This window comes from Conger conger, chromosome 14, assembly GCF_963514075.1.
Source record: "Conger conger chromosome 14, fConCon1.1, whole genome shotgun sequence".
NCBI lineage: Eukaryota > Metazoa > Chordata > Actinopteri > Anguilliformes > Congridae > Conger > Conger conger.
Genome location: NC_083773.1, coordinates 32,771,296 through 32,796,141, shown reverse-complemented (window position 1 = coordinate 32,796,141; position 24,846 = coordinate 32,771,296). Strand labels below are relative to the sequence as shown.

General features: G+C 40.6%; 1 protein-coding gene and 1 long non-coding RNA gene across 2 annotated transcripts in view; both read right to left on the bottom strand.

Annotated features, from left to right (window-relative positions):
• Window positions 1-21,236, bottom strand: part of LOC133110086 (immunoglobulin superfamily member 21-like) — a 210,621-nt gene extending 189,385 nt beyond the window's left edge. The window contains exon 1 of the mRNA XM_061219962.1: window positions 21,196-21,236. The gene's annotated coding sequence lies outside the window, so the exon portion shown is untranslated. The remainder of the gene's footprint in view (window positions 1-21,195) is intronic.
• LOC133110088 (uncharacterized) lies at window positions 21,236-24,356 on the bottom strand. Its single transcript, XR_009704812.1, has 5 exons — window positions 24,185-24,356; window positions 23,422-23,586; window positions 22,321-22,461; window positions 21,368-21,454; window positions 21,236-21,266 (listed from the first exon to the last, which is right to left on the bottom strand). It is a non-coding gene; the product is annotated as an uncharacterized LOC133110088 (long non-coding RNA).
• Between the last annotated feature and the right edge of the window lie 490 nt (window positions 24,357-24,846).

Below are 24,846 nucleotides of genomic sequence, written 5' to 3'. Positions count from 1 at the left end.
AAATTACCAGGAATTAAATGCTGACATTCGTATCTGTCATCTTGTGTACATATTTTGACCTCAAACTCAATTGTCTTCAGTGTATAGCAAAAACAATGCAATTGAGCTTGCTGTTCAATACTTCTGGAGGGGACTGACTCAAGAACTGTTTTTGCCAAACAGAACAGACTCCGCATGCATATTGAAAATGCTACAGTTTCGTTAAGCAGGCGGAAAAATGCCGTGTTGTTTTATGCAAGCCTAACAAATTATACACCATTGGAAATGTAATGTGATTAGCTAAAATGCTTTTTAGTTGTCACTTCAATAACATGCCTGTTGTCGGTTCTTTGATGAGCTGAAGTTATACTTAATATTCACATGGATGGGGGTAATGCATTTTTGAATACTACGTTACGAATACTGGTCAGAGATGGTTGTACTTGGGCTCATTATGCTTGAGAGAGCTGATACAAAATGTAGATAATAGCATTTCTATTTACAAGTACTTTTGGAGAAGTATACAACGGCAAAACAGACAATTTCCAAATAAATTCTAAGTAAACAATGGACATTCTATCAACGTTTCTCCGAGTTGGCACATTTTTAGACTGAGAAACTATTATGCATTTGGTCCACTGGACACTTGGATGCTGGTTGTGAAAAGGACACAGACATTACATTACATTAATGGCATTTGGAAGACGCTCTTATCCAGAGTGACGTACAGTTGATTAGACTAAGCAGGAGATAATCCTCCCCTGGAGCAATGCAGTGTAAATGGCCTTGCTCAAGGGCCCAACGGCTGTGCGGATCTTATTGTGGCTACACCGGGGATCGAACCACCAACCTTGCATATCCCAGTCATGTAACCACTATAGTACAGGCCGCCCGCTAAACTAAACATTACTTTATTTCTTGTCGTATGTGGATTCCAAAAATGCAGAGAAAATGAGGTCCCCCAACACTTGTTTTACCACCCACATGTTACAAAATAAGGAACTGTTGTTGGCAAAGCAATGGCATCTTAAAATAGGTGATACAGATAGAACCGTGAGTTTTACCACTTTGAAGCAGTATATCCTGTTACCATTGTGATTAAAAATTGTGCCCTGAAAAAAGGAATGAATACAAAAAAAAAAAACCTTCAGAGGGTTACGGGGTTAACAGCCAAGTGTCACAAAATTACTGAAATTCAGTTGGACATGCTCTAATTTGCTAGTGTCTTGTGTTAGGGCTGGCAAGCTCTTTTTTTTCCACTGTATATTCCACAGTATTCCAAAATATCTCTTTGTTTCATAAATAAATTGAGAATATGACAGAGAGAATATGACAAAGAAAATATGCTTGTCATGTAGCTTAGATGTATTGGCCTCTTTTAAACTGCACAAATGGAGTTTGAATTGTATTGTCAGGCATCATCCCCTTACTGCTGTTACGTGAGAAGTTGAGTAGTTTCCTGCAGGGTGAATTATGCTGATTTTATCTCATATTTGATGTTCACCGGTACTAGAACAAGAATGTGTGCCTACATGAATCCATTCCAATTTGCATGTAAAAGGGCACTGCAAGAAATGTATACATTTCTGGGATCCTGCATCGATAATACCGTAACTACACGGATGCTAATATGTGTGATAAAATATAAATAACATGAGAGAAAATACACAGAAGTATATAGATTTACAGTATCTATGCACAAGTACAGTACAGTGTGCCTTAGGAAGAGGACGAGAGAGAGTCTTTGTACTATGTGTGACAATAGGTCATATCACTTGTTTGTTTCTGACAACCTTCACCGAGAGGACTGTTACATGTATTCATACTATCACCTTGAGGACAATGGAGAGCTATTCACTTACTGTTCCATCCATTAGAGTCACAGTTTTTAGAAAAATAGCAATAACGGATGTCAAGCCATCTCCTCAGCCAGAACGGGAGAAATTCTGCCCATAAAATGTAATTAATGATAGCACCTGATGGCTCTGCTGGTAAATTACATTTTCAAACACTCTTAGGCAGAAACGTGGCGAGATGCTTCCAGTACAAAGTGTCAATGAGTCAGGATGAGAGCTTGCACATTTACTTTCAATGATTTATGTGGTTGGAAGAAATATGATGTAAGAAGCGGGGGGGGGGGGAGGTTGAGGAGAGATGGCTTCTCATAAATGGTCAAAGGCAGTCCTGGTCTCTGGAGCATGTAATTTTGCTGGTGGATATGAAGCAGGCCGGTACAGCCAGAGTCTGGAATTGGGTCTGTGGTACTAATGCACTGTCTCATGTCTCTAGAGGGCAGTGTCAACAACAATTTATCGAGGCAACGGAGCTGAACATGTTCCCATCCATATGGCCTCCGCAGCGAACAAAGAGAGGTCTCTGTTCTCATGGGATCATCACATCTTATATACTTGTCACATCGTGACCTGGCCTTGTTCGGCTGGTGTAGATAGAGCAAGAATGCAGAAAACATTCTTTCGCCCATGGAGACCGATTTCATAGTTGAAGTCTGATTTAAGTTAAGTCAGGTGGGTGGAGAAACATACAGACATGCAGTCAGACAGACTGATGGGTGAACAGACAGAAAGGCCCGGATTAATCTGTTCTTAATTTGGTGCATAATTATATTAATGTTATTTTTTTTTTTTTTTTTTTTTTTTTTTTTATCGCAACCACAGTCTGGTAAGTCTGCCATTGATAAATTTACTTCATGAAACTGTGTTTATTAGTAATAATATTCATTCATTCATTCATTACCCTAACCTGCTTATCCTGAACAGGGTCGCAGGGGGGCTGGAGCCTATCCCAGCATACGAAAGGGCAAAAGGCAGGAATACATCCTGGACAGGTCGCCAGTCCATCGCAGGGCACACACACCATTCACTCACACACTCATACCTATGGGCAATTTAGACTCTCCAATCAGCCTAACCTGCATGTCTTTGGACTGTGGGAGGAAACCGGAGTACCCGGAGGAAACCCATGCAGACATGGGGAGAACATGCAAACTCCGCACAGAGAGGCCCAGGCCGATGGAGATTCGAACCCAGGACCTCCTTGCAATGAGGCGGCAGTGCTCCATCCGTGCCTCCTATTAATAATATGTTACAGCTAATTTAATTCAACTTTAAGATTTAAGACTGTTGACTGCAATGAGGAAATGACAGGTGGACAGGAAAAAGAAAGATCCAAACAGACAGACATGTGTATGTATAAAGACAGGCATGGACTGAAATTTACAAATATTCCATACAAATTTAACCCCTGAAATTTACAAATATTCCATACAAATTTAACCCCTATCAAACACACTTTTAATTTAAGGGTTGATTACATAGTTGACTCATGTCACATGGTTACTTGGGTCTGAATCAGTTACTGATCTGAAGGAAAAAACAGAAACCAGCAGACTCATTACCAGCAGTTATGATCCTATGAGTCTGGCTCATCCCAGGGAATGCTGTTCCACTGCCCCTAAAGCAGCCAAAGGACTGGGTACTGAATATTATAGCTATAGGTAGTGGCCAAAAAGTGGAAACACTTTGATAAATGTGGGACACAATGTATATTGGAAGCAAATGTCAAGTTGCAGTTTCCCACAATTACAGTTAACATCCAACCATTCTCACTGATATGTACAAAGATATTGATCAGGCCTAGCAGCCTATAATTGTGGCTAGCAAGGCGAGAAGACAGAACCTCAGTGACTGATTGTTGGGAGAGTTTTGGCAAGAGCATCAGTGATGTAGACAGCTGAACTTGGTGATGTTTCACAAGGAATAGTATCTAAGGTGATGAATCTCTAAGAGAAAGACATTACAAAACAATGCCAGCTGTAGTTGGAAGCACATTGCCCTGAATGGTAATAGCTTTGTATGGGTTTGAGATATAAGGCTAAAACAGGTGAGAAGCTCCAAATCAATACAATAAATACCATTTCCAATAAATGACAAAAGTTGAAGTTTACATTATGTGGTATTTGCCATGAATTTGAAGCCCCCTAAAATTGTAGAGAAACATATGTGTAAAATATAATTTGAATGTAAATTCCCCCTTCCCCCCAAAAAAATACAGGGTGTGCACAGAAGATGATTACCAATTAAATTAATTGGTTCAACAATATAATACATACTGTAACTCTTATAAGGTAGAATTGATCCTGATCAATTTGTATCCTAGCGTATGGTATTTTATACACCTTAGCTCCCCTTTACTGGTTATGCATTGAAAAGGGTGGCATGTTTCTCAAGAAAAGCAACTTTATAAAATGTAGTTATAATATGAAGAAAAATTTATTGGAAGATAACATCAACCCCCATATCATTCTTCTAACTCTGTGTAGTTTTCAAGAGCTATCTATGGGGTGCTTCAACATATATATTTCTTTCAAATAAATAAATGATACTCCTCTGAAAAATGAAATGTATCAACGGAAAAAAAAATACTAATGGGACTTGGCATCTTGAGTCCCTTAATGTTACATTTTAAAAGTATGAACAGAATGTTCTGCTGGCGATCATGAACAAGGAGAAAGACCGAGCAGACTCCTGCCGATTAAAGCAGCAAGCTACGATTTCCTCCGTTTTGTGGGTGGATTTAGCGGCCACCCATGGTGACTAGCGGTCATAACAGGTCTATTCTACACTTCAATTCAAATAAATTCCCAGTGATATACAGCCTTCATATGTTTTCTTTCATTTCAACCATTTTCATTCTGATTGTCGGTGTGGTCAGTGTGTCAAACTGTGCTTCTCTGCACTCATTTCTTCCATAGGCTTCCATGGTTTCGCTGCATACATTTCCAAACAGGGCGGGAGTGATCTGTCCCTCCACTAACTTGAAACGAGAAGCTGAAAAGGACAGGTATAATCCAAAACTGATAAACAGACAAGGAGAAACAGGTGAGAGATATGACAGAAAGACAGGAAGGAAATACATATAAGGAGTGGGAGGCGGAGACACTGAATGAAGTTGAAATTGAAATTGTACTTACCTCTAGGGTCTTTCAGCGAACTTATCCCTGGTTATGGGTATGCACTTTGTTGTACGTCGCTCTGGATAAGAGCGTCTGCCAAATGCCAATAATGTAATGTAATGTAATGAATGAAGAACAGGTGAGATGAATGAGTGGGAAGGAATGGGAAGACAGACTACGGTGGTCACAGAGGGTAATAAAAGGCAAAAACGCTAGGGCAGGGGTGTCAACCTCCAGTCCTGGAGGGCCACAGTGTCTACTGGTTTTAGGTGTGTTTCAGCACGAGGGATACATTTCAAAGTCTTTCATTGGCTAAAGAGTCCACACACCTTGTTCTTAAGGCCTTAATTGCCAAAACTGCTGATTGAAAGGAAACCACAAATACCAGCAGACACTGTGGCCCTCCAGGACTGGAGTTTGACACCCCTGCGCTAGGGAGGATAGAGAACCACAGATGGCAAAAAGGGCACAGACGTGACAATAATAGCATGTCATTCTTATCATAAATTTCTCGTACCTTTCATATAAAGGGCTCTTATGAGTGTGCCACGTCAGATTCATCAGATTCAACAAAGGCAAACTTCTCCAAAACCAGGGGTGTCAAACTCCAGCCAGTTAAAGAAATGTATCTCTCGTGCTGAAACACACCAAAAGCCAGTCTGGCCAGTATACACACTACAGAGAGTACAAACAGTGTTTTATCCCAACTGCCATCACGCTGCTTAGCAGGGGATGAATAGAAATGTGCTAAAATAGCTAAAACTTTTATTTCGGACTTCATACATTATGGTCAGACTCAGTTTATATTACCTTTTTTATTTTTTAAGGTATTGTTGTAGTCTTTTGCTATTTTCTAATTTGTGTTTGTGACACCTGGCCACAGTCCCATCAGCCATCAAGGATTGAATAACAAGAAATTTTGCCTATTATAATTTACTGCTTATCTCCAGGTTGAGATTTTGTTTTGATTCATAAATGTAGAGTATTGAAATGGTTTATAACTGGTTTAACAACATTTTCATACGATGCAATGATTAAATAAAATCTGTTATAGTGTCCATAGTATGTATTTATACAATCTTTTATGTGGCTCCATGTGCCCTTATTGAATTGAGCAGTTTGAGCAATTTTTACTGATCATTATTGTATGTACTGATGCGGTGCATAAGTACTGAGACGAGTGTCAACTTTAGAATATGCATCCAACTGGTAGAAGCTTCATGCATATTTTAACACTGGACTTTCAGAGCTGGTTTGAATATTAACTGGGACCCAGTTTTCCTGAAAACTGGCATTCCAAAGTACGATTTAATGAATGTGTATAGACATTTTGGTAAACCGAATATCGGCACAAACCAATAATTTCAAACTACGTACGTATTGTCTCACAGTCCCTAAGGAGAATGCACACATTCAGAAACAGTTATTTATTGCTTTATTTAGTTGACATAGCCTAGAGCAAAGTTACTGATAGGCCGAAATATAAGTGGGCATGAATCACCAAAAAAAAAAAACGTTGTTTTTTGTGAAATGTTCGCATTTGCCGAAAGCCTCAAAAGAGGAAATCAAATTGAGCAGCCCTAATGCTTTGATTTTGACTCCTCTTCACCAAGGTGCATCAGCACTGATCTTTGACAGCTGCTACAACCCGGTATATGTCTGCTGCACTTCAAACAACATGTACTCCCCACTGGGCAGACTGCTTAAGATTCAAACTTTCTTTCAAGGAGCCTAATTCATACTTTTTGAGTCGTGCTCTGTACAGTACATAGACAATTTTGGATATTAACCCAATCCACATTGCTGACTTGTGGTTGAGTCCTAATTTATACATCCTACATTAGAGTATGTATTATAACGTGTAGAGCAGGGGTGTCAAACTCCAATCCTGGAGGGCCGCAGTGTCTGCTGGTATTTGTGGTTTCCTTTCAATCAGCAGCCAATTAAGGCCTTGATAACAAGGTGTGTGGACTCTTGAGCCAATTAAAGAAATGTATCTCTCGTGCTGAAACACACCAAAAGCCAGCAGACACTGCTGCCCTCCAGGACTGTTTGATACCCGTGGTGTAGAGTATATATTGCTATGATCACTTAAAGCTGGGGTAGGTAATCTTTGGGCGCAAGCAAAATCTGGGCAGAAGAAGAAAGATTTTGAATGTATACAGCGGCAAAAAACCCACCCCCTCCTCTCCAGTCAGCCTCTCTGGATCGCACGCCACAATTTTGATAGGCAGGTAAGGTCCCTGAAAATCTGTCCTGGGTCAGTCACAGTTGAGGACCCCAGCTTTAAGTATATGAATCTAAAACTGAGGCTTAATTTATACTTTGTCGCATGACACTTGTCAAAAGTGTCACACAGCCAACAAGCCTAACTAATTTTTTTCTTTTTAACACAACAGGTTTGTTATTTTAGTAACAAACTGTCCACAAGCATAATTACCTTTCTGGCTCTACCCACCTCTTAGAATAGCCAAGCTATGGTGATCATTCTTGGCAAGAGTACTGAAAGTAAATCCATATTTTGTAGCCAACTGGAACAGTAATTTTTCAAGTGCTTTTGTGAGCACTGGGTATAAATGCATTGTTCTCATTCTCATTCTTTTGGTCTCACCTCTGAGTCATCAGTTTCCCCCGGTTGCTGTTAGAAGACTTAATATTACTATGCACAGTTGACAACTGGATGCACACTTGATATTTTCAGCCACAGCTGCTTGCATAGTTGTGGCACGTTGAATGTGGAGTTTGGAAGTGTAAGAAAACTGAAGCACAGAGTTTAACTATAGGAATTGGCAATGCACATTGGTTTGTTTATATTATGTCCTACATACACCAAACTACTCCCATGCTTTACTCTTTAATGACTCTAATGAGTTTTTGCTATTCAGTTTTAATTAGCAATTGCTGAACTATACAAGTTGCAAGGTAATACAAGTTTACATATGTGTGAAAACAAAATATATAAAACATATTTCACATATTATACAGGTGGCAGAAAATTTCCTGGGGCAATTCAGGTGAATCACTTCCCTCAAATCAATGCCCTACCAGTCAGCCTCAGCCATATGGTTACCACATTAAACTGCGTTTCCATAAATCATTTCAGAGATACATAAAAAGTAATTGTTTAAGACACTGTCATCATAAACCATTCTCCCATCAACTATGAAATCTGTTTCACCCTATAGTGTTTTGACTGATGTAATTAGTAGAAACACATTACTTAATTTTTTTATCCACAGTTTGAAAAGCCCAGTCATAACTGTTGACCTGCCCCATCAGTGAAATGTTCTCCTTTGGTTTTAGAGGGCTGCAGGCCAGCACACAGCTCAGGACTCAGGACACAGTACCCCACAGGTCCTCTGAGACACATGCAGCCAAACACATCTGATTTCCACCCTGAAATCCTCCAGCCAAGCCAGACAGTTACTACTGCATGAGGACTCCATGACTTACGAAGCGGGCAGGTCAAGCAGGGAATACCCCACCACCTGAAACCCTCATTCCCTGGGTGATGCTCTACTCCAACATAACTTTGTAACCATAACCTGCACTGAATCACTACAAGAAGAAATGTCTCAGCACTGGAAACGCTGCTTAATTTTCAGAATCTGTAAATAACTGCCCAAACGGCCCACCTCTCGTTCACCTAGTTCTGTCGTTACTTCCACATCCACACACCACTCCCCACCCCTCTCCCTGTTCACCTCCGACTGGCTTTGGATAGATTGTATTAGAAATATCACAGACAGATGCATTTCATCCTGCCATCATCTCGGGACAAGGAATCAGCACAGGTTTGTGGTCGACGTGACCGCACTGTAAATAAGAGGGTTTATGACCGGGTCAGGATGAGATGGAACACTGTGTCGCTCCCTCTGGGCCCAGAGGCACCAGTGCACCAGCTGCTGAGTTATGGAAGAGCAGGGAAGAGACAAAATGGAGAGGAAATCCAGTACCACCGCAGTCGGATATCACAAAAGAGGATATCATGTTCCTCATTTACAAATCCACTGTATTTAAATGTGTATCTTAAGTCACAAAAAAGATTCAATTGTACTGCGTAATGCCAACTGGTGCTGTACTGGCCATAGCTAATATCACCTGCAGTTCATTTGGATTACTGCTTGTCTGTATGATTGTTAAGATTTACATGTTTTTTTTTTCTGTTGCTCTTATTCGAGTACACCAAAGTGAGAGGGATAATTCCATCCTAGTTTCCCTTCTCCTGGCTTGCATGTGTATACGTGGAAAAGGGTACAGCCATTTCCATTGTGTTAGTACATTCTTAGTTATTTTTAATAACTACAGTGTTTAATAAACTGTACAGCGCATACTGGAACTCATGTGCGTGCTAATCATGGCAGCTATTCAGGCATGAAGCTGTCTGAGTACAGTATGTTTTTTTTGTTGGTCAGTAATAAATTGAGACAAAACCTGTCTGATGTATGCTTTAATTGTTTTGGTGTAGTCCACATACCACTGTGCTCATTGATTTAAAGGGGTAGGGATTAAAGATTAAGCAGAGGTGTTTTTGTGGTAGAGCATATTATCACATCGTGAATTATATTACCTGCATTTATTTATTTATTTATATTTTGCATGTTTTGTATATATTAGTCACACTTTACAGTGTTATTAAAAAATACACCTTCTAATCAGTGAATTAGGAGCAAGTTTCCAAAACAAGGGTACCTTCTTCCAACCCAATAAAATGCATTTCTGAGCACATTAACAGATGCTCTCACTGATCAACATGTTTTGAAGCAGTTTAACTTGAGAAATGCACTAAAATCCATTTATTGTCCATTTGAATTTAACAAGTTGGAAGCAAGTTTCCAAAGGAGCAGCGTAAAGAGACAAAAACAAGGCACAATAAAATGCATTTTAATGAATTCCTTAGCACACTGACAGATGCTTTTGCTAATTGATAGTTCTAGAAGCAGTTTAAGTTGAACTGCGTAGTCAGGAGCCATCTGGGTGTCAGTAGGCCACTGCTCCTTGTTCAATTGCTGGTGCCCTGCCTTTGATATCACTCCAACAACTCTCACTAGCATTCCCTGAAAGAATAGTTTGCCATTCCATTGCTTTTCTTCATTAACAGCTTTTAGATTCTCTATAATCAGTAAGCAAACAGTTTAAAAAAAATAAATAAATAAAAAATAAAAATAAGGCTCGAGTAATGCAAGAAAGGATTCCTTTGTAGGAAATAAAGTAGCTACCTCCAGATGGATTGAAAATTAGCATCTGCGGATTGCAAAAAAATAATAAGAGAGAACTCATCTGATGGGTATTGTTGGAAATGGAGTCCAAAGGGATCAGCATTGGCATTTGGCAGCAGCATTGACATTTTCCATATTTGCAAAAATCACACAAGGAAGAGCATTTTAAAATAATCTCCATCGGAAAAAGAAATGGATGTGTATGTACTTAAAATGTATTCCTCACGTCTCTCATCTGTGACACCCATTCAACCACTTTGCCTATGTCAGAAGGAATTTGTTTTTATTTCTTAAGTATAGAACACTTGATGCGTTCTGCAAGGTCAAATATGGATGAATAAGCAACACATTTTCACATACTCATTGAACAACCCCCCAAGCTTATATCACATTGCTGAAAGAAACATAAGCAGGCTGTGCTCTTTCATAAAATGGTATGGAATCATACTTTTAGGCTTTCATCACGCCTTGAAAAGCATTGGCTGGCAGAAGAAAATTGCTCTCATAAGCTACACTACTTGTTTCAGTTACTTTAAATGATAGCCCACTTTATCAAAATTATTTATACCTAGTTACATACAACACAACCTGGACCCAGAGAAACTCTTATTCTATATCATCAGTTCTGCGCCACCAAGCAGTTTATGGAGCCTCTGTTTCGAGCCATGAGTCAATGACCCACCATTCAGTTAGTTACAGCAGCCATTTCATTCAATTACTCAGTTACCACCCAATCAAAAGAAGAATGTTTTGACAATATTTTGTCTGTTGACACAATAGTCAGATGGTAGGTCAGTCAGCTAAGTCAGATAGGTTTAGTAAAGTTCTGAAATTATTTTCAAGCAGCGACGAATACTACAGGTGGAAATAAGAATATTAACGTTACTAAAAAGTTTCCTGCTATCCACACGCTGTCCGCAGACATGCTCTCATTCATTTGTATTAACATTGTTCAAGGTTATTCCCGTTCTTGATGCACATTATAATTCCGCATTATGGAACGAGAACCTGTGGTATATCGTGGATATTGGCACAGCTAGTGGGGTGGTTAGGCACGAACGTGCCGTTACGATCTGAGGATGTTGCCTAAGCTGTATTATTTTCGTCCCTACTCCTTTCCAAACCAATGGACACTTTAAACTCACTCATTTCATTTTGGTAGGCTACTAGCAGTGAGATGATGATAACTTCAAGTTACGTTCATTTCGATTACAAAGTAGATAACGGATGGTGCAGTGGAACAGAGAACAAATAAACAAACAAACAGAGCAAAAGCGACCAAAGTGAACTATCCAAACACTGCTTACCTAGCCAACTAAAAATACCGATACACAAAGCACATCACAGAGACAACAATTAAGGTTCACAGGGAGGTAGAGAGGGACGGGGAGAGGTGCGCTTGAAGGTGGGGAGAGATTCTACAGTTCTGACCTCAACAGGGAGTTCGTTCCACCACCGTGGAGCCAGAACAGACAGTAGTCGTGAGCGTGGGGTGGAGGTTCGGAGAGGGGGAGGTGCCAAGCGGCCTGTGGAGGCTGAACGAAGAGGTCTGGCAGGGGTGTAGGGTCTGATGATTTTTTGTAGATAAGCTGGGGAAGACCCTTTAACTGCTTGGAAGGCTAGCACCAATGTTTTGAATTTGATGCGAGCCGTGACAGGCAGCCAGTGGAGGGAAGTAAGCAGGGGTGTGACGTGTGAGTATTTGGGAAGGTTGAAGACCAGACGAGCTGCTGCATTCTGGATGAATTCTGGTTCTGCATTCTGGTTTCCTCCCACAGTCCAAAGACATGCAGGTTAGGCTGATTGGAGAGTCTAAATTGCCCATAGGTATGAGTGTGTGAGTGAATGGTGTGTGTGCCCTGCGATGGACTGGCGACCTGTCCAGGGTGTATTCCTGCCTTTCGCCCAATGTATGCTGGGATAGGCTCCAGCCCCCCTGGAACCCTATTCAGGATAAGCGGATTTGGATAATGAATGATGAATAACGGAGATCTACAAACGCGGAGTAATATTAAATGATGCATGAACATTCCATTTGGATTGCTGGAATTGCTTGGTCCGGTCCATTGTCTCTATTGGTCAGTTTGCATTCCAGCCGTGCCAATATCCATGATACACGCACGGATAAATTGAATGTTCACACATTTATACACTTTTAATATTACTCCGCATTTGTAGATCACCTTACCTACTTTGTAATGAACGTAACTTGGCGTTATCATCATCTTGCCACTAGTATCCGACCACAGTAAACTAAAATTAGTGAGTTTAAAGTGTCCTTTGATTTGGAAAGGAAATTGATTTGATTAGGAATGAATAAAATAGAACTTGGGAAACATCCTAGTCCACCAAACCCCCGAAGCAAATGACGACTCATAACGACACTATAAGCTATTTTAATAACTGCACGTTATCTTGTAATGTTTCTGTATTTGTTCTGTATGTTTTCATGTTTAGTCTTGTTTATTATTCATTTTTCTTAGTTACCTGGTTTACGTTTCCCATTACAGTTCTCCATTATCCTCCCCTGTTATGTCTGCGTCTGAATGTTTACCAGTCTAGTCACTCCCCTGTCTGCATGTCCCACTATTCGGGTGGTTACGGTAGTTTTCGGTTTTTCAACATTTTTTCTAAGACTCGCGATTCTTACTTCCTGCCTTTTCTTGGTAGTTAAATGTTGTACACACTCGCTCCCTTGGCCCTGTGATCACTGCACATGGGCTATCCTACCACTGCTACGCGGACGATACCCAACTCTTCGTCTCGTTCCCGCCGTCTGATGTGCAGGTTTCAGCCCGTATCTCTGCTTGCCTGAGGGACATCCAGAGCTGGATGGACAACCACCATCTAAAGCTCAACCCAGGCAAGACTGAAATGATATTCATCCCTGCTAAAACCTCTCCCCATCTGGATCTCTCCATCGGGGATACCACACTCACGCCGTCACCCAGTGCAAGGAACCTCGGCGTGGTGATGGACAGCAGACTGTCCCTTTCCGAGAACATTGCAGCGGTGACCCGGTCTTGCAGGTTCTTCCTATACAACATATGGAGAATCCGCCCCTTTCTCACCCCCTACTCGACCCAGCTCCTGGTCCAAGCGATGGTTCTGTCCCGCCTGGACTACTGCAATTCCCTCTTGGCTGGCCTCCCAGCGTCCGCCATCAGACCCCTCCAACTTATCCAGAATGCAGCAGCTCGTCTGGTCTTCAACCTTCCCAAATACTCACACGTCACCCCCCTGCTTACTTCCCTCCACTGGCTGCCTGTCATGGCTCGCATCAAATTCAAAACATTGGTGCTAGCCTTCCAAGCAGTTAAAGGGTCTTCCCCAGCTTATCTACAAAAAATCATCAGACCCTACACCCCTGCCAGACCTCTTCGTTCAGCCTCCACAGGCCGCTTGGCACCTCCCCCTCTCCGAACCTCCACCTCACGCTCACGACTACTGTCTGTTCTGGCTCCATGGTGGTTCCCCCGGTCAGAACTGTAGAATCTCTCCCCACCTTCAAGCGCAAGCTGAAGACGCACCTCTTCAAGCAGCACCTCTCCCCGTCCCTCCCTACCTCCCTGTGAACCTTAATTGTTGTCTCTGTGATGTGTATCGGTATTTTTAGTTGGCTAGGTAAGCAGTGTTTGGATAGTTCACTTTGGTCACTTTTGCTCAGTTTGTTTACTTGTTCTCAAAAAAAAAAAAAAAAAAAAAAGAGGCCCTCGTCCTTATCTTTGTTGTACAGGTAGCAGTTGAAATTGTACTTCCCTCTAGGGTCTTTCAGCGAACTTATCCCTGGTTATGGGTATGCACTTTGTTGTACGTCGCTCTGGATAAGAGCGTCTGCTAAATGCCAATAATGTAATGTAAATGTTGTAAAGCACGATTCTTACTAACTACTACTAATCTAGGTTTTGTACAGTACTAATCCGATTAATACACTTACTGTCTGTTTAACTAACTAACTAACAATCACTTTTATTGGGTAGTTTATAAATATTCACGTAACTAACTCACTAATGCTATCTCTTTCTATTTCTGCACTGTTCTGTAACTCCGCCTCCCTATGCTATCCCTGATTACTCGTTTAGTTTCAGCAAAGTGTTCGCACCTGTCTCTAACTATCACTACGTCTTCAAACTATGCAAATGTCCACTCCCTAATCCGGAGCCGTATGTTTTACATGTTTTGTTTCGTGCATCCAGTCCGCTTTTTCGTCTCCCTCCCGTTATTATGTTATTACCCTATTATGTTTCCCCACCTGTCTATTTGTTTAGCCCACCTTTTCCTCTGCCGCGCCTAGATTGTTACCTTCCCTCTTGTATTTAAACCTCAGTCTCAGTATGCTTCTTTGTCAGAACGTTGATCTTAGTAAGTGCCGATTGTGTGTAAGCCTTATTATAGAGATTCTTGATAGACACCCCTTTGCCTTGACTTCCGTACCTGCCTTGCCCTCTTGTTTTGTTTGCTCATCTGATTTTCTGGTATTTTTGGACGTGTTATTTTGTATTTTTTGACTACGAGTTTGTTTTTGCCCTTTTGTACCTTCGCCCTGTGATTTCCTGGATTTTGACCTCTTGCTTGTTTTTTCGACTATTCTTTTGCTTTTCGTTCTTGGCTTTGTACTGGATCTCTTGGCTTTTGACCACTGAACATTAAACTTCGATTTTTGGATTATCCTGTGGTCTGCGCCTGGGTTCTCTGCACCGTACATAACATATCTGGCAGTGTCCTGATAAACGTCTACAACAAAAACAAGGGACTTGTGTGTGTCAGTGTCGTCTGGTGAAATGTAAACTAACAAGCTAGCTAACGTTAATGCAGTGGGGATACATTATTGCAATAGCGTTGCTTAGCTAAGGTTAGTGGAGTGGGGATACATTATTCCTACTAACGTCTGCTAATGTTGCTTCGATAGTGGAGTGGGGGATACATTATTGCCAGCTAACATTCACAATACCGTTGCTTAGCAACCAATAAACTACTGTTCAGCGGAAGAATACATTTACCATAAAACATAGTTCTATGATGACTGCTTCGTGTCGTGCCTAATTACCCCGCTAGCTGTGCCAACATCCACGATAAACCACAGGTTCTCGTTCATAACACTTAAATGTAGAACTAACATAATTATACAAGCTCACAGCTAAAACCATGTCAGTCTATTTATTGTATTATTCAAAGCTTTTGAGACATATTTGTGCACACAATTGTAATTGCATCTCTGGCTTACCCAAACCTCCTTGGCAAGTGTAAAGAAAATTATAATGCTCAAGCTCAAGTCAAACTTTCTCTCTCTTGCTGTTAATGCTCGAGCACTAACTATGTAGCACTAACTAACATTACTATACAAGCTCACAGCTAAAACCATGTCAGTCTTATATTTATTGAATTATTTAAAGACATTAAGACATTATATTTGTGCACACAGTTGTAACTGTATCTGGCTTACCGAAACCTCTTTGGCAAGTGTAAAGAAAATTATAATGCTCAAGCTCAAGTCAAACTTTCTCTTCTCCTTCCTTTATTCTATTCATTCTCCAGGGTTCAACAAATGGGGATAGAAAGATTTCTATCGGAAAAGCTGTATAGAAAAACATATATGAGACCTGTCATCAGATCACGTACTATGGGGATTGAGCTGTAGGAGTCATACATTATGAAAAAATAAAACATTTGGAAGAACCTCATTATTCTACCACCATGCAGTGGCCTTGCAAGCTCTACGTGCAGACGAATGTAGTTTGCAAATATTGTTTAGCACTAGCTTTATATCTTTATGGAAATGTGATGACATTTGAATAGCAAGTGTTCGAAAGCCTGAAAACATAATAGTTATTTGTGTAATCTTTCAAATGTATTTTAAATATATTTGTTAACCTTACTATATGCAGCTTTTGCTTTGTGTGTTCTCTCACTTTTGACATTTTCTGTCCTGCAGCTGCTCTGACTAACATGAATTATTTTCTTGTTTACAAGTTCATATTATGTTTTATTTGATTCCAGATGTTGCTTTTATTTTGTCGGTATGCTTCCTCTTTTTGTCACCATTTTATGAAAGTAAACCCAGTGTGACACACTAAATGATGCCCTCCTCCTACAAAATGTAAACTGAAACAATGTTTTTACAAATGGCCACAATGACCTGGGCCTTTTCCTAGTGTTTACTCTTCAATGAATGCACTGCCTGAGTACATAGTTAGTAGAGTGTGTTTGAGTGCGTTTGCTCTGGCTGGCTCCAAAAAATACTCCAAATTACATGAGAAGACACATAGAACCTCTCAGAGTGAATGATTTATTAAAGATTGAATGCAACCAAAATCGTTACACAGAAATAGAATAAAATATGAATTTGGCCTGTTCTTCTGTGAATCAAATCTGTTTCTTAAAGCTCCTGAAAACGAAGCTCCAGTTCCTCAGATGTGTTCGATATAACGTCTGAAAGGATTTGAGGCTGAAAAAATGAACGAAATACAACAAAGTACAATTTGGAATTTAGAACTTTCCAATGATTGAGGAAAAGGCATTGCTGAAATTGGTCCAGCATCTTGACAGATCCCCTGTTTGACATCTAGGTGATACACTGTACACACGCATGCTTACCCTCCTAATCTACACCCTGAGGATAATACAAGTAGCCACAGTATATTACCACCATTTCAATGTAGGGAGGTATGCAAACAGAGTGACAACTGTAAAAAGAGTACTCAAGGTACATTTATTCAGTCATTACAAGGGTAATATTCAGTGCAAGGATCGGTACACACAGTAGTTTACAAATACACATTTTTGTTTGGCCTTGAAACAGGATTTATACATATTTTTATGTCAGTTTTGAATAAGCCAGTTATGAAAAAAAAAAAAACTTCATTTCTAATTTCTGGCTCACCCAGATGCAACACATGGCAATTTAATGAGCAGAATTTCCAGTTTACCTAAAAAAAAAAAAAATCATGTCAACTGTCATTATTCCCTCATAGGGGTTTGATCGGATTTCGGCTCTTCCATTAAGAATGTACTAACTGGCCCCTCATCAGGCAATTCATGTTGCAGTTAACATTGTTTAATAGCTGTCATGGTCAATTACTCTAGCTCCACTGGCAGGGATGGTGAGTGTTTACCTAATGTATGATACTGCTCGGATAATCAGGGGATAATGGTGATATAATCCCTCTGGATATGGTCCTAGTAGTTACACTGACACGCAAGCTAATGTAGAAAACAACTGTCAGGCAGAGAAATTACCAGAGAAAGGCCCTCCCTTTCCCGACTTTCAACCCATATGGCATTACTCAGTTCACCCAAATGTAGGCTTGTTAACAAAGACCTTAAACATTTTGACTGGCTTAATTAATCCACTAGAGATTAATACAATTTTTGATGGAAGTGGGGGGAAAACGCCATGTAAATGTTGTTAAATGTTAATATCGACTCACTTTCTGACGGTCAAATAAATCATTCTGTTTGAGGCCACACTTGAGATAATCTAAAATAGGGCTCATTTTTAGTTAATTTCCATGTTTAGTTGAAGTTTAATTTAAGATTCACAGGCAGAGACAAAGATGGGATGTTCCTTGCTCACAGCAGAGATTTACATTTAGTCTCGAATGCACAGCCTTGATAGACAAACAATGTTATGAAGCCAAGGGTTTTTTTTCCCCAACAACAGCACTTGGTTGACAATCATCCCTATGGAGGCTGAATTAACTTTAACTTATTCAGAAAACTTTATATAAGGCCAAAAGACTTGTATCAACTATTCAGAAGGCACTTTATATTTCATCTCTAGAAAGTCAATACCATATTTGACTCAATCTTCAATAGAGGTTGGTTGTATCATCCTGGGGTCTTAAGTCCAAGGGCACTAAAAAGGACTACATGGAATGTAATTACTTTGTGAAACATCAGATCAGGCACTGCACTGTAGGTTAGAAGCAGTGGATAATACAATAAATATTCTTGGAGGATCTTGTAATCCTTTCAATGTAGTATATTTTATTATGATTTGTGAACTAAGATGGAAAATTCTCCATTGAGCTCTATCGTAACTCTGGTCCCAATGACTGAAGTTAGTGATTGGGACCATGAATAGATATCATTTTGATTGCTGTCTGCACACACAGTCCTCTCACTTTCTCTTCGTATGAAAACTGAACATTACATTACATTATTGGCATACGCTCTTATCCAGAGCAACGTACAGTTGATTATACTAAGCAGGACCTAAGGGCCTTGCCCAAGGGCCCAACGGCTGTGCAGATCTTATTGTGGCTACACCGGGATTAGAACCACCGACCTTGCATGTCCCAGTCATTTATCTTAACCACTACGCTACAGGCCGCCCCTAACAACAAAACTGTTTCCCTGAATTAGCAATATTTGCCATTGAACAAGCCCTATTTTTGCGCATTTTTGTTTTTGAACTGTGATGCTTTATGTTTCTGTGCATATCTTGCATTATCATACAGTTAGCTCTGGAACCAAATAAATATGAATCTGAGTTTTGAATTTATTTGGATTTAATAAAGGGACTGGATGCACTTGGTTTGATGCCCAATCACTTGTGTCCAACACAGCTCAGTGTTAACAAAGTAGAGGTGAACGAAGAGGGGTGACATTGGCTCAGGCAGTAAGGCAGTTGGAGAGTTGCTGGTATGATCCCCCCCTGGGTGGGTCGAAGTGTCCCTGAGCAAGACACCCAACCTCCAAATGCTCCTGACGAGCTGGTTGGTGCCTTGCATGGCAACCAATCTCTGTTGGTGTGTGAGTCTGTGTATAAGAAGCATCAATTGTACAGCGCTTTGGAGAAAGGTGCTATATAAATGCCAACCATTTATTACTAATGTCAACAGACATTCCCCATCCTTAGCTAGCTTGCCAACTACACTGTATCAAAGACAAAGACACAAATAAAACAGAGAGCAGAGATTGTAATGTCGTTGACATTTTTATGGGTTCATATCTCATATTTTTAGGACTATTTTAGGATTAAAGTCACGTGAATAAGGGAATGTACCTTTCTACAGTCAGCACTGGTGTGGTCAGGACATGGCCGATGGAATGCTTCCCAGCACCAAGAAGTAGAGCAGTGATTTAGCCGAACACACAGCCCAAGAGCCTGAGGTAAATGTTTGACATGTATTGTCCCAGCAGCCCAATCACCCTTATTGTTTTCAATCAGATCCATCTCTCAAAGTTTGTGCGAAGAAGCAGAGGAAACGATCCTCTTACTTTTACCAACTGTCACAAGGGACAAGAACATTTGTTCAGAAATAATGGAAAGTGTGTGCATGTGTGTGGGGGCCTGTGGGCTGTGGGAACGAGCCATAAAATGTTCACTCTCTCTGCACCAATCATTTTAAGTGGGCTCTTGGCTGGATGGCCTGTGGGGTCATCTGGACCAATCAGGGCGGTGACCTTTGGAGTCCTCCCTCTCGTTCAATCTGCAGAGCCCAGAGAGGCGGAAATGTCCTAATCTGACGCCGAGTGCAGTGTGAATGGGCAGTCGGACGTAGCACCACTAAAGAAGATGGATTGCTCCTTCCTTTGGAACCAATTAGGTCATATCTTTCAGGGGTCATTTTCAGAATGCTAGGGCCAAACCCATTAGGAATTGGGGGGGGGGGGGGGGGGGGGGGGGTGACACGAGGTTGGAGGAATTCATTGAGTTTTACAAATGTATTTCTAAAAACATGTTTTCACTTATCATTATTGGTTATTGAATGAAGATTTTAAAATGTTAAAACATTCACAGGGTGCAAAAGGTGGAAAGGTTTGAATACTTTCTGAAGCCACTGTATATAGCATATTTTATATAGGGGGAAACTCCACCAATGTGTAGCACACCCACCTGGGCAGCCATTTTGCACCAGAATGCTCACCACACATCAGATGGGTGGAGAAGGCGAGAACAATTATTTTGTCAATTAAATAAGGGGATGATGATGAGGCTGGTTGAGAAAGCCAGGTATGGATTTGCGATGAGTGTCACAGATCTTTTAATGACTGCAGTGAGTCAGGACCTCGGTTTAATGTCACACCTCAAAGACGAGTGCTGATACCGATTCCTCTAAAATTCCTCTAAAAATTCCTTCTCAGTGGACAAAACCAAGGGCCAGGAGAACTGTCCATGCAAAGAGGACTTTTAGATGTTATGCTTCTGTGCAATAAAATATAGTTAATCTTCATCTGTTTTTTTATATGGATGATATTCATTTTAAAAGATCTTATTGCATTTCATCTTTTTCATTGCCCTGGCATTATGGGGCATTACCTGTATGTGCTATTAAAAAGCTGTTAGGTGTGTGGAAAAGTGCCTTTTAGTGAGTCTTTATGTAACATAGTTCCCCAATTCTTCATTGCTGCAAAAAGCACAGGTGAAAATTTAGCATTTCCAGAAAGAACCCAGACCTGTGAAAGATACAAAAATGTTTAATGTTCCCATTAAACTTCCCATCATATTTCCTGACCTGGATTTCAAAGCTTCAGGCAAATTCTGGCTTAATTCAAAACACACAGGGTATGAATGAAACAATAACATTTTTGGCTAAACACTGAATGAAATGTTTCACTCACACTTAATGTAGCTGTGTACTGCACATGCTGTTTTGGATCTTTCAGAGGTGGGAATGTGAAACCAGTCAGTAAGGTCATGAGCAGTGTGTGAAGCCGTGGATCTTTTCTGTTCAACCGAAAGTCATTTTGACAATCAGTTTATTCACTGTTTAAGATGAGCCACAGGGCACTCAGCTCCCCTGACGAGACCTGATCTCAAATGTGGCCACAAAAATAAGTGTCCCCAATCTTCCTCCAGGTGGACGCCCTCGGACCCCCTTACAGGGACACAGCTTCTGTGATAAACATGTCATCCATTGATCTGAGTGCATAACTTTCACTGAAAAGTGTGCTATGTTCCACCTAGACTTTGTATGGACTATTGTATTAGCCAAAATAAGCAAACAGTTGTGGACAATGAACTCCTCCAATTTTCCCCCAAACGACACCTGAAGGCGGGAAGATAAAAATGATGCTTACCTTAGTCTCAGGTGTCTCTCTCCTCCTTGCCCCGACCCGGATTCCCCTTTCCCCTGCCACGAATACCGGTCCTCACTAGCTCCTGTGAAAGAGAGGAGTGATTATTCTTAACATTAGCTCACTGGTTGTGAGCGATTTATTATTCTGCACTGTGTCTGTTGTCACTACACACCGTTGTCCGTTCCTGAGGTGTGCGAGTCATGCGGAAGTCGGCAGGAGAAGACGAAGCTGGCTACCTAACATTGTTCAACTACCGTACCTGCGAAACAGAAGAGAGACATATCTGTATAACGCTCAACTGCTCCTGCGAAAGAAGAAAGTGATTTATCCTAAACACAGTTCACTGGTTGTGAGCGATCTTAGTGTTCTGCACTGTGTATGTTGGCACTGTACACCTGTTGTCTACTTCCGAGACAGGCGAACAACGCAGAAGTCAGCGGGGAAGATGACGTTTGCTGCCTAACGCTCTAGTTCCCGTGTTAAGGAAAGTTCTATAGCTGACCGGCAACCTGAAGTAGTTGGCATTCATTGTGGTTTTTCCTATTCTTTGGTCCATCAGTGACATTGTGGACAGCACAACCCAACGTGACATATCACTTCAATCAGCCAGCCATGCAACGGGGGAACCGATCGATGCATCCCTGAATGAACCATAAGAACAAACTCACCCGATTGTGGCAACCCAACCCGAGAGACTAAGCAGCATTAGTTTCAAAGAGAGCATTCTGAACGGACATCTTATTGGATAAATTGTGAAGAGTAGACTACGTAGCTCAGTCTATTATTGACCAGGCCAATTGCATTGGGTATACTTAACCAAGGTGGTGTAATTAAATATACTGTAAGTAAGAGTGCAACGGCTTATAGTCTGACATTGTTCTGCCAATGTGAATGTTACATCAGATTTGTCTTGTACTACATTTAGAGTGGAGCCCAGTGTAGTTTGACCAGTGCTGCAGACATTTATTATTTACTTGATTACATAAAATAGTGATTTTTACAAATGTTGCAACATACGTTTTTGATTCTGAAGTCTGTTGAAAATACTCCTTTTCTGAACTTCCTCATCTGTGTCTGAGCTGCAATCAACATGGAATCTAAGTACCTTTAGAGAAGATTACTTACCTCCCTAACTGAACCCCTAGCTCACATTCAGACAGTATTCTTGTCTCATCGGTTTCTTGTCTCATCGGTTTGTTGTCGGTTTTTTAAGAAAAGGGGATAAAGGAAAATGTACTAATCTCAGAAGTACTGCCCAACAGGATTCTGACATGAGAAAATAGGAATTCTTTATTATGAAGCACTCAGGAGATCAGATACATAAATGCAAATTGCCTAAAGAAAACCTCTGTGACACTGGCATTTATATTCTCAATGGACGTTTTCTGTCTAAGCAGAGTCCAAATCCTCCTCTGCATCAAGGACATTTAGACTACACTGTAAAATGGTATAAGTAATACCTCTTTGACAAAGGTGCAGTTCAACATGAGAAACATAGAAATTACAATATAAATGTATGGTATACACATTATGCAGTATGAATTACCCACAATTTATGTAGAAGGGTATAGCAATGTCTGTTCACACAAAGAATAATGCTCCCTGATGTTTCAGTGTGTATATACTCAGCACTTAATTGGGTATTACTTCATTCTCATTCTTTTCTTTTTTTACTTCTACTGCTGTAGCCTATCCACTTAGAGTTATGATGCATTGTGTGTTCAGAGAAGCTCTTCTGCACACCATTGTTGTAATGTGTGGTTATTTGCATTAGTCACCTTCCTGTCACACCCTCTATATAAGGCATGAGGACAACCAGGAACGGCGTGCTAGCATACCAGTTATAAAAGCATCGAGTAATTAATCAACAATAAGTGACCGATTCCACCATCCTGGGAATTTTACCCAGGGAAATAAACCTCAGAAAGTAGGCACACAGGTACGCAAATACTAAGCAGAAGACATTTCCTCAACCAAAAGTATATATTTTTTATTGAGCATAGACAAAGGGAATACAGGAAGATGAAGGAGATTAGCATGATTACATGCTATATGCAATATGTCTAATACTCCATTTCAAAAAGGTACCCCAAGCACAGCACAAGAATAATGAATTTATTCAAGTTTCAGGTTCACTTTAGTCTACAGACGCTAGAATTGCCACTACACATGGCCACAAGTGGAAAAAGGGGTTTGCACCAGTACGGGAGCAAGGCTAAGGCTTACCAGGAGGAGGCAGACTAGCCAAGGTGTGTTTCAGGGTCCAGACACACACGTGCACACAGCAAGTCATAAGAAAAAGGGGAGATCAGCCAACCTACGTGCTCTTAAGTCACATGCAGTGCAGGGAACCACAGGGTGCCTAGCCTCCTCTGGGGCACACAGGTGTGGCTAAAGAAAAGGGGGGAAATAATGAGCACCAAACCAAACACACCAAGGCAAAAATCTATATACCAGTTGGTACCATGCTCCAAAGGGAAACTTAACCATGCACAAATTGAAAACCAATTCCATTCAATACTAATTAGATTGCTATAAATAAACCATGTACACAGAAAACCACAGAGATGATATTGAAGATTTTTTTTACCAGTACAAGTTATATTACATGTAATATGGCTGACGCTTTTATCCAAAGTAAAACACAAATTTCCCATTGGATAGGCCAACAAAGAAAACCGGAAACAAATCAAAATAGACAAAATTCAACCTAGAGGCAAAACAGCAGCGTTCTCACTCATCATTGCCTGACAAGCAATGAATATGCGGCCTGCAAGATAAGGCGACAAGATTAAAACCCGGAAGTATACAGCCTAAGAACATTTCTTGTGCGGCTATGTTTACATACCGACAGTGAGGTCGCGCAAATAAAACGATTGGCTGGCTAGGGATGCTATTGGGGGGACGTTGGGCTACGCAAGATAAAAACAAACAATTGCAAAGAATAATGCACGAACGGACTGGACTACCGAGCTAAAATGAAACCTACCTGAACTATTCATGTCGAGCAACACGGACAAGAACCGCAGTTTCCCAGGACAAGCTGATACAAGCAATTAGGAAAGTTATCCAATTCAAGAAAATCGATTCCGGAAAAATTCTGCTACGCAACCAACAGACCGACCTCTCGGACAGCGGAAGTCAGGTGGCAAACAGGGAAGCACTCGCCAGGCATACTTTCAGGTGAGGTTTGCGTGGGACTTATATAAACAAAATACTAAAACGTGCCAATCACGTATGCTAATTAGGCTACCAAAACACTACTCAAAGCAGTGCAGAGAGTGAGAGTGCAAATGAACGGCAGAGAGAGGCAAACAAAGGAAAACTATTTAAAACACACTATGGGTGGTCACCATGTAAATAAGGATAATAATGCAATTATGTACAGTGTGAATGATGCAAAGTATTCAGAAGGATGCATCCTTGAAAAACGGATTCATATGTGTGGCCTTCAGGATTAACATTTGCATTTTATATATGAATGTACAGCAAGTTTTATGTCTTTATATTTTGAGTAAAGAGAGAAAATACAAGACACTGTTTTTCCTTCTCATCTAATTTCTTGTCTCCAAGTTATTTTTTTCACATCAAAGAAATTGTGTTTCTTTGAGAAGCATCATAAATCACGTTTTGTCAGGCATAAAAAACAGG